Below are 10,417 nucleotides of genomic sequence, written 5' to 3' on the forward strand. Positions count from 1 at the left end.
TAATCCAGATAATGGTCGATATCACTAGAACGAGAAAGAGGTCGGGCTAGCACAAGGATGACAGTCTCGCCTTGAGCCCGACAACATATATCGTGTGGCAAAGGGAACAGAAGTGTGACATGTTGTACAGGTTCGCCTAACCAGCTTCATAGTCTGCTTGGTGGTCGGCACACCTTGCTAGAGGCCGCTACCAGCCGTACAGGTCGGAGGTGATCCGAACTGTGACCAAGCTGAGTTGAACCTAAGGGGTCGCGCGCTTAAGGGAAGGAACCTACGAGGTCGGTTCGTAGGACACTGGTCAGATGTGATCCGAACTGGACTAGGAACGTGACCGAGTAGATTTTGGGCTTTAGGGTCCGTGCGAGGCCCAAGTGTTGAGCCTGCGACGGACGCCTATATAAAGTGGAGGTGTGGCACACTCATGCGGTTGATCACTTCGGTGCTGCGACTAGGGTTTGCATGTGTTGCGAATAGCCACCTCCAATCACTTCCGACTGTGTGATCGGACCTAGAAGTCCGCCGCACGGTGTTCCTCCTGCACGTGCGGATACCGTTAGAGGCGGTGCACTTGCGCCACTCCGGCGAACTTGTACGTTGGATCGGACGACCGGCTGTTCGAGGGAGATCGGACGAGGAGGAGACGATCCACGCGGACGCGTTGCCCCAACTCTTCTTCCGTTGCACGGCACTGCGCGTCTAGTGGTAACGATTCGTGATCCATCTCCCGTAGCATGTTCTTGGTTGTTCTGCGCGTAGGAAATTTTGATTTGCAGTCGACGCACCCTACCGTAGATCCCAACACCGTCTTGACTGTGCCATCTACTGTGACCATTGGAAGGTTTTTATTGGGAATGGACTTGGACCCGATGTGCTTTTTCAACTGGCTCACATGGAATACAAGATGAATTTTCACATGGTCAGGAAACTGCAGTTTGTAAGCTACTTTGCCCACTCTCTGAGTTATCACAAATGGACCATAAAACTTGTTGTGCAGTTTCAGAGCTCCTCGAAACCCAAATGCAGCAAGTCTATAGGGAGCCATTTTTAGTTATACTAGATCTCCCACATCGAACACTCTTTCACTCCTCTTTAAATCTGCATACTTTTTCATCCTGTTCTGAGCTTGCTGCAGGTTGGCTTTTAGTTAGTCCAACATGTTCTGTTTTTCTGTCAGAAATGTATGAGCTTCTTCTTCTTCAGGACCAGGAACTACTACCTCAGAAATGAGTGGTGGAGGGAAACCATACAAGGCTTGGAAGGGGGACATCTTCAAAGCTATGTGATAAGTGGTGTTATACCAGAATTCAGCCAAAGATAACCATGAATACCACTTTTTGGGTTGATCAGTAGTCATGCATCTCAAGTATGTTTCTAGACATTGGTTTACTCTTTCTGTTTGGCCATCTGTTTGAGGATGGTAAGCAGTAGTGTACCTCAATTCATTGTTAAGAGCAGCAAATATATCCTTCCATAGCTTGCTAGTGAAAATTCTATCCCTGTCACATATAATTAGCTTAGGTGGCCCATGCAGTCTGATTATGTTGTCCACAAACGCTTGAGCTACACTGAGAGCTGTGTAACGCCCGGGTAATTATGCAACAGTAATCACGCTAATGGTGCCATGTCATCAATTTCTACTATGGATAAGTTCACGTTGTTTCGAAGTCGGTTCCGTTGTCATATTGAAAATCAGTAAAAAGGAAAGGGCTTAAGCAAAAAACAACAACAACAACAACAACAAAGCAAAACAAAAAGGGCCCTGGCCCAACTGGGCCAACCTGCCCAGCCGGCCCACCTCTCCCTCTACCTTATCCCCCACTCCCCCAAAATATCTGGATCGATCCAAACTCCCCCCCCCCCGCACGATCCCCATCTCCTCTCTCCCCCTCGAACGATTCTGGATCGGGTCGGTTGGCCCTGACGCCGCCGCCGTCCAACCCCCGCGCCACCACGCCAGCGCCACCTCACCGTCCCCGTCGTCATCCCTGTTGTTGGATCTGGATCGGGCCGTTCGCCCCCTTCTTCCCCGATTTGGACGCGCCACCGCCCAAGGACCTCACGAAACCGGCGGCCCGACGCCAACTGCCCCGCTGCTCACCACCACCTCGTCGGCGTCGCCTCGTCTTCGTCCTCCTCCCCATCGAACGCCCCCACGCCTCGACGCCTCCTGCTCTCCAACGCCGATGAGCCCCCCCGGCCTCCTCTTTATCCCTCGCCTCATACAGCCGCCCGTCGTGCTCCCGGCCTCGCCACACCTACGCGCCACGCGCGTGTGCGAGCCCGTGCCCACTCGCGCCTCGCACCGTGGCCTCGTCCTCGGCCGTCACCCGCTTGCGCCCACGCGCCGCTATCGCCCGGCCCGCGCGCTGGCCGCGCCGCGGCCGGCGTTGCCGCCCCCTGGTGGCCTCGGGCATGCACGGGCGCCCACGCCCGCAACGCCCCTGCGCCCGTTAACCCGCGTGGCCTCCTGGGCCACTTACCAGTGGGGCCCGCCCCTGTTTAAAAAAAAGAACAAAAGAAATATGTATAAATAAAAATAAATAATAATAATAATTAAAAGTAATTAATTAATTAATTAACTTAATTAATCCTGTTAATTAACCTAATTAACTTATTAACTAATTAAACTATTAAATAGTGTTAGTCAATGACAACCGGGACCCACGTGCTAGTTTGACCAGTCAAACAAACTGTTAATTGATGACATCATGTTGATGTCATGCTGAAACAGTAATGGCTGTTATCTATTTAAATTAATTCTGTTAATTCTGAAAATGAATTAAAACTTTGGAAATTAATGGAAACTAATTCGTAGCTCAGATGAAAAAGTTTTATACATGAAAGTTGCTCAGAACGACGAGACGAATCCGAACAAGCGGTTTGTTCGCCCGCCACACGCACCTAACATAGCAAACATGCAACCTTTCACCTCTGTTTTGTTTGCCCAAAAATGCCAAACTTCGGGAAAACATTCCCAGATGTTTTTCCCCTTCGCCGGTAGCGTGTAGCACCGCGCTAGAACACGTCTAGCTCTGTATGTTGTCCTGTTATGCTCTTGCTTGCTATGTATTTACTGTTTCTTCCCCCTCTTCTCTCTGGTAGACCCCTAGACCGATGTTGATGCCATTGTGATCGACTACGTCGACGACGACCCTGCTTCTTGTCTGAGCAACCAGGCAAGCCCCCCCCCCCTTTGATCATCCCGATATCGCCCATTCTATACTCTCATGCTTGCATTAGATTTTGCTACTGTATTTGATTGCTCCTATTCTGATGCATAGCCTGCTTTTGTACCTGTTTATTGTTACCTACCTGCTTATCATAAACTGCTTAGTATAGGTTGGCTAGTCATCCATTAGCGACCCCCATGTGTCCTTGTTGCCCCTGCTTCATCATCGACGACTCGATCAACATGAGCCTGACACCTCACATCACATCACGCCCCTTTAGTTGCTCGACTCTGCAGAGCTACTATCGAGTGCCGAGGGTGATCCCCCATAACGCACTCCTGATGATAATTCTGTAGTGTAGCTATTCAGTCGTGGTCATCGAGGGTGATTTCCCCTTTCACCATTCCCGATACGGCTCTGTCGTTCAACACCTCAAGTGTGAACCTCGAGGGTGGTCCCTCTTACGTTCACCTTGATGACTACATTGAGTGGAATCCACTGGGGGTGATTCCTCGGGTTTTCCCCTTGATGTCTAGACACACGGTTACATTGACTTTACTTGAGACCTTGGTGAAAGTTGGGCGGGCCCGGAGAGCACCCGCAAGATAATGACGTGGCATGGCTGGGCATTCTAGGCCCTTCTCGTAAGTCCACGAGACGGGGCGACGGGGTCACATTCGATCGTGAGTCTCTGCTCGTCTCCGCAAGCCAATAATACACCATGGTTTGGGTATTTTTTGTTCTGAGTTGGCCTTTGGCCTTTACGCACCAACCACCACGTGAGAATAGTTATGGGCCTCGACGTCATGGTATCAGCCGAAGCTTTGTCAAACGTCCAGTTTAGCATTGCGGCACGGCCTGGTCGACGCCCCAATGGAGGTGCCCTGGATCGCCCTGCGCGCAACGATCCGGAGTGCAATGGGTGATGGGCCTAGACCCCGGAGTGCTTAGGATGTAGACCGGCCGGGACCTCTCTGCTGAGCCTAGGTAGGGCTGCGACGTGTTAATCTTCCGAGGCCGGGCATTGACCCAGAAAAGTGTGTCCGGCCAGAGTGATCGAGTGTGTTGGAAAACGTGGTGCACCCCTGCAGGGAAGATTATCTATTGATAGTCGTGTCCACGGTAAGGGACGTTCAGACTTATATCCTGATCTTATACAACTACGAATGGATACTTGAATATGTGGATCCGGGATTGCTTTCTCGCAGGGAGTCGAGGAAGGATCTCTGGGCATTAATGTTACAACATGCTTGTTATTTATAAACTGCTATTCTTTACTCTTCTACATGTTGCAAGATGCTTGGAGCTGCATGAAGATGCTAGTCTTCGATAGGCTAGGCTTTCCCCCTTTTCTGGCATTCTGCAGTTCAGTCCATAGATACAAACCTTCCATTTGATACCAGTGCATACTTAGTATAAATCTGATGCTTGCGAGTACTTTGGATGAGTATTCACGATTGCTTTGGTACCCCCTTCCCCCTCCCCCTTCTTTCTTCTTTCCGGTTGATGCAACCAGATGGTGGTTCCCTGGAGCCAGATGCCACCGCCGGTGGATGCTACTAGATGGAGACCGACGACGACCAGGAGTAGTTAGGAGGTCCCAGGCAGGAGGCCTTGCCTCTTCGATCGTGTTGCTTTTGTGCTAGCCTTCTTAAGGAATCCTTGTTTAACTTATGTCTGTACTCAGATATTGTTGCTTCCGATGACTCTTGTGTATCGAGCTATGTATTCGAGCCCTCGAGGCCCCTGGCTTGTATTATTTTATTTGTGCCTAGAGTTGTGTTGTGATATCTTCCCGTGAGTTCCTGATCTTGATCGTACACATTTGCGTGCATGATTAGTATACAATTGAATCGAGGGCGTCACAAGTTGGTATCAGAGACGACTGCCTGTAGGATCCCCCTTTCCAACTCCTTGGCCGAAGTTGAGTGTAGTCTTTGAAAAACCGTTTTACTAACATGGATGTGTGGCTTACGGGCCCATGTCGCCAATTGGGTGGTATTAGGATCTTTTATTCCTCGTCTATACTCTGGGACTCTAATCTCTCTTCTATTCGGGTTAAATGGTTTTGCTAACTCTACCCTAGGTTCTCGTGATCACATCCACCCGGAGATTTGTATCATGCCTTTCTTGAATTCGGAGCCAGGATCTGCTTCACTTTGTCCACGGGCCGTAGAAATCCTTCATATCGAGGGCACCCTGCATCGTCCCCTGCAGATTCCTCGCTCTAGTGGTTTTCTCTGATGATGATGTAGCCTTTGCTATGTCTTGTTGTTGTATCCTTCCATCACGTGCATGTGTGCCGCCTAGTATGTCTAGGATGATTCTCTTGTCTGAACTCCTACTAACAACGTGTAATTGGCTCTGTATATGTATACGTAAGTCTTTAATGACTACTGCTTTGTACATACCGCGCCTTTGATCATTGTTCAAGTTACCTCATGAATGACTCCATACACCTGCTCCACCCCTATTAAACTGTTTCCTGATGTTTTTAGCAGGATGGCTGACGATCCTCCACCTCCACCCTATATTGCCGCAATGATGCAGCAGTTTGAGCTGAATCGTCAGTTTATGACTGGAGTAATGTCTCAGCTCTGAACCAGAATGCTCATCAACAACCTGCGCCAATAAAACTTCAAGAATTCGTGCGCCTCAACCCGTCCATTTTCCGCAACTCCACCAATCCTATGGATGCTGATGATTGGCTTCGTGACATCCAGTTTGAGATGGAGTCAGCTAATGTTGCCCCTGCCAATTACATCACCTTTGCGACATTCCACTTGAAGGGTCCAGCTGCTCAGTGGTGGGAAAGCCACAAGGGTATGCTGCCTACAGAGACTATAACCACTTGGCAGGAATTTCAGTTAGCCTTCCGTGCACGGCACATTCCTCAAGGCCTGATGGACCAGAAGAAGGAGTTCTGCAAACTCTCACAAGGCTCAATGACTGTGGATGAATATCAGAGGAAATTCTTTGAATTATCTCGCTATGCTGCGGATGATGTCTGCACTGATGCTCGCAAGCAGGAGAAATTTCGTGAAGGACTGCATCCCGATATAAAGCTCGCCCTTGTTGCTCATGATTGTGCAGACTTTGCGACGCTTGTCAGCCAATCTTTCCGAGATGAAACTGGTCTTACTGAGTACCAAGAGTCGCTCAAGCATACTCGAGATGTTGGCTCATCCTCGAGATAGCCTGCTCAGAAATGCCGAGTCCGGATCCCACACAATGTTCATCACCGACCTGCTCCAACACCAAGGCCGTCTTATGTTGCACCTCGTCTGCCTCCGCCGCCGACACAACCAACGATTCAGGGTGGATAGTCCAATGTTGTAGCTCCTCCCCATAATGATGGTTTATGCCGCAAGTGTGGATAGCCAGGACACCTTGCTCTCAATTGTCGCCCAGGTCAGCCGCATAATGCTTCACGTACTCCTGTTGGTCGTAAGAAGGGTCGTCGAACCCATCATACCGGAAGTTGTAGTGCCGGACCACCTGCTATGCGTGTTGGTCAAGTCACCCATGTCAAGATTGAAGAAGCTCATGAGTCTCCAAAAATCGTGATGGGTACCCTTCGCGTTAATTCAGTGCCAACTTCTGTTCTCTTTGATTCAGGAGCATCACATGCTTTTGTGTCCCAACAATTTTCTCAGTTGCATGGGTGGGATATGGAAATTTTGCCTACTCCCTTAGCGACTCAATCTCCGGGATCCAAGTGGCAAACCACAATGTTATGCCCTCGCAACCAAATCGAGATTGGGGGTCTGCTTTTTCTGGTTTCGCTCATTGTACTCGGACCTTCCAACATAGACATCATTCTTGGTATGGAATGGTTGACCGCCCATAATGCTTTGATTGAATGTGCTACCAAGACAGTCCAGCTCACTCACCCTTCTGGCCAGACAGTCCAATACTCAGCCCCAGCAGCTCAGGATGCCGAGAATCAGATATATGTTCTGAATGCATTAAATGCTTCACCTCTTGAGGGCATAGAGAACATTCCAGTTGTGCGTGATTTGAAAGTTGTCTTCCCAGAAGAACTTCCAGGAATACCCCCTACTAGAGCTATCGAATTCGTCATAGACTTGAAACCGGGCACAACTCCTATTGCCAAGCGACCCTACAAGATGCCGCCACATGAACTCCTTGAACTTAAGGAAGAAATCGACAAATCTATTCACAAGGGATTCATTCGTCCTAGTTCCTCTGCTTGGGGAGCACCTTCTTTCTTTGTCAAGAAGAAGGATGGAACTAATTCTTTGGTCAAAGATTACCGACCTATCAACCAGGCAACAATTCAGAACAAGTATCCGCTTCCCAGGATCAACGACTTGTATGATCAACTTGCTGGTCCTCAGTATTCTCTAAACTTGATTTGATGTTGGGTTACCACCAGATTCGGGTTCGTGAAGAGGATATTCCCAAGACTGCTTTTGTGACTCGCTATGGTTCATATGAGTACACCGTCATGTCATTCGGCTAAACCAATGCTCCAGCAACGTTCTCCCGATTGATGAACTATATATTCATGGAATACCTCAACAAGTTCGTTGTGGTTTATCTGGATGATATCCTTGTATATTCCAAGAATAAAGAAGAACATGTTGAACACCTTCGACTTGTTCTAGAAAAACTTCGAGAGCATCAACTGTATGCTAAGTATTCCAAGTGTGAATTCTGGCTTCCTGAAGTGACCTATCTTGGGCATGTCATCTCCAAGGATGGTATTGCCGTCAACCCCGAGCTAGTCCAGGCTATTATCGATTGGACTCCTCCGAAGAATGTCAAGCAAGTCAGAAGTTTTCTCGGACTCGCCAGGTATTGCCGTCGACTTGTCGAGAACTTCTCCAAGATTGCCAAGCCCCTGACTGGTCTGCTTCACAACGGCGTCAAGTTTGATTGGACAGAAAAGTGTCAGGAAAGTTTCCAAGCACTCCAAGACAAGCTGACTTCTGCCCCAGTGCTTGCTCCGCCAGATACTAAGAAGGATTTCGTCATTTACTGTGACGCTTCACGGCAAGGATTAGGCTGTGTCCTAATGCAAGAACGCAGAGTGATTGCCTATGCCTCTCGACAATTACGCCCTCACGAAGAGAACTACCCAGTTCATGACCTCGAGCTTGCTGCTGTCATACATGCATTGAAACAGTGGCGACATTACCTTCTTGGTAATCGTTGCAAGATCTTCATTGACCACCAAACTCTGAAGTACTTGTTTACTCAGCCAGATTTGAACCTCCGTCAGCAGAGATGGATGGAGATGGTAGCAGATTTTGACTTGGGTATTTCCTATACACCAGGCAAGGCTAATGTAATGGCTGATGCCTTGAGCCGCAAGTCATATTGCAATCACCTCGAGGTTCAAAAAGTTCATCCCTCGCTTGTTGAAGAATTCAGAAAGTAGAACCTCCATATTGTTCCTCCTGGTACACTTGCACCCCCTCCTCCAGAATTCCGCAAGATGAACCTTCACGTTGTTTCCCAGGGTTCCCTCAATACCCTAGCTGTCGAACCAGATCTCTTGGACTCCATCAAGAGAATGCAGAGATATGACTCTCAAGTTGAGAAGATTAAACGCTATCTCGTAGAAGGAAAGCCCACATTCTTCACTGTTGCTGATGATGGCACTTTGTACTTCAAAGGCCGCCTAGTGGTGCCGTGTAAGGAGAAAAACCTGGATATGGCTAAGGAAGTTATGAAAGAAGCTCATGATATGCCTTTGTCTATTCATCCCGGTAGCACCAAGATGTACCAAGACATTCGTCAAAGATTCTGGTGGTCAAACATGAAGCAAGACATTGCTTGCTATGTTGCTGAATGTGACGTTTGCCGTCGTATCAAAGCAGAACATCAAAGGCCTGCTGGAACTCTGCAACCTATCTCTATTCCTGAATGGAAATGGGACCATGTTGAAATGGACTTCGTCACTGGATTTCCCAAATCATAGAAAGGTAATGATGCTATTCTTATCGCCATTGACCGGCTTTCTAAAGTTGCACACTTTCTGGCCATCAAAGAAACGATCACTGCTAGTCAGCTGGCAACTCTCTATATGTCCAGAATTGTTTCTCTTCACGGTATTCCGCTGGTAATCAGCTCAGACCGTGGCAACTTATTCACTTCAAGATTCTGGGCAAGTTTCCAAGAAGCTATGGGAAATCATCTATCTTTCAGCACCACTTTTCACCCTCAGTCTCAGGGACAAGTTGAACGTGTCAACCAAGTTCTCGAAGACAAGCTTCGAGCTTGTGTTATTTCCTTCGGCAAGAAATGGGAGGAATCTCTCCCGTATGCTGAGTTCTCCTACAACAATAGCTATCAAGCTAGTTTGAAGATGGCCCCCTTCGAAGTGTTATATGGACGAAAGTGTCGAACCCCTCTGAACTGGTCAGAAACAGGGGAACGTCCACTCTTCGGTCCGGATATTATCCAACACGCTGAAGAACAAGTCCGCGTCATTCATGAGAATCTCAAGACAGCTCAGTCACGTCAAAAGAGTAATTATGACCGTCATCATAAAGACATGGTCTATCAACCTGGTGAAAAGGCTTATCTTTGGGTCACACCAATGAAGGGTGCTCACCGCTTCGGGATCAAGGGCAAGCTAGCTCCTCGCTATATTGGTCCATTCACTATTCTCGAAAGGCGTGGAAAAGTGGCATATCAGCTGGAGCTTCCGCCAAACCTTTCTCAGGTTCACGATGTGTTCCACGTGTCACAACTCCGACGCTGCTTCAAGGATCCAATCCGTGCAGTGGATCATGAAGTGATCGAGTTGCAATAGGACCTCTCCTATAAAGAGCATCCGGTCCGCATTCTCGACCAAGCTGAACGCCGCACACGTCAGAAGGCGATCAAGTTCCTCAAGGTCCAGTGGTCGCATCACTCTGAAGACGAAGCCACTTGGGAATGCGAGGATCGTCTTCGTGAAGAATACCCTGCTTTCTTTCCTTCTACCTCCTAAATCTCGAGACAAGATTTCTTGTAGTGGGGGAGAATTGTAGTGCCCAGGTATGCAAAAGTAATCATGCTAATGGTGCCATGTCATCAATTTCTACTGTGGATAAGTTCACGTTGTTTCGAAGTCGGTTCCGTTGTCATATTGAAAATGAGTAAAAAGAAAAGGGCTTAAGAAAAAAAAACAACAACAACAAAGCAAAACAAAAAGGGCCCTGGCCCAAGTGGGCCAACCTGCCCAGCTGGCCGACCACTCCCTCTCCCTTATCCCCCCACTCCCCCCCAAA

This window comes from Triticum dicoccoides, chromosome 6B (genome assembly GCF_002162155.2).
Source record: "Triticum dicoccoides isolate Atlit2015 ecotype Zavitan chromosome 6B, WEW_v2.0, whole genome shotgun sequence".
Taxonomy (NCBI): Eukaryota; Viridiplantae; Streptophyta; class Magnoliopsida; order Poales; family Poaceae; genus Triticum; species Triticum dicoccoides.